This window comes from Humulus lupulus, chromosome 2 (genome assembly GCF_963169125.1).
Source record: "Humulus lupulus chromosome 2, drHumLupu1.1, whole genome shotgun sequence".
NCBI lineage: Eukaryota > Viridiplantae > Streptophyta > Magnoliopsida > Rosales > Cannabaceae > Humulus > Humulus lupulus.
In genome coordinates, this window is record NC_084794.1 from 90,270,277 (window position 1) to 90,270,812 (window position 536).

General features: G+C 30.8%; 1 non-coding gene across 1 annotated transcript; it reads left to right on the forward strand.

Annotated features, from left to right (window-relative positions):
* The first annotated feature begins 204 nt into the window (after nucleotides 1-204).
* LOC133820318 (small nucleolar RNA R71) lies at nucleotides 205-307 on the forward strand. Its single transcript, XR_009886736.1, has one exon. It is a non-coding gene; the product is annotated as a small nucleolar RNA R71 (small nucleolar RNA).
* The last annotated feature ends 229 nt before the right edge of the window (nucleotides 308-536 follow it).

Below are 536 nucleotides of genomic sequence, written 5' to 3' on the forward strand. Positions count from 1 at the left end.
AGCATTGGCCTCCTAAAAAATGGCCTCATGGTAGGAAGGATATGATTGGGCATTATGGCAAGGATTAGAACATATAGAACAAACATCTTTTCTGGTTTGCATTGGATATTTATAGTTTGGCTAATGGCTAAAGCTTCTACTTTTCTTGTTAATTTTTTGAAGGATGTTCTTAAGTCTAATTCATCTTTTACTTCATACCTTCCTCCTCGTGAGGACATTTTAATAATAAGTCTTTAAATCTTTCCCAACATTCATAAAAATCTTCATTATCTTTTTGAAAAAATTTGGAGATTTCTCTCCTTAGATTATTAGTTTTAGACATAGGAAAAATTTCAACAAGAATTTATTATAAAGTCGATCCCATGTGGTTATAGACCCAATGGAAAGGGAATTTAACCAAGCTTTTGATTTTTCTTTTAATGAAAAAGTGAATAATCTAAGTTTGACTGACTCATCAGAAATTTTTTGAAATCTAAATGTTGAACAAATTTCTAAAAAATCTTTGACATGCGTGTGAGGATCCTCTCTATCTAACC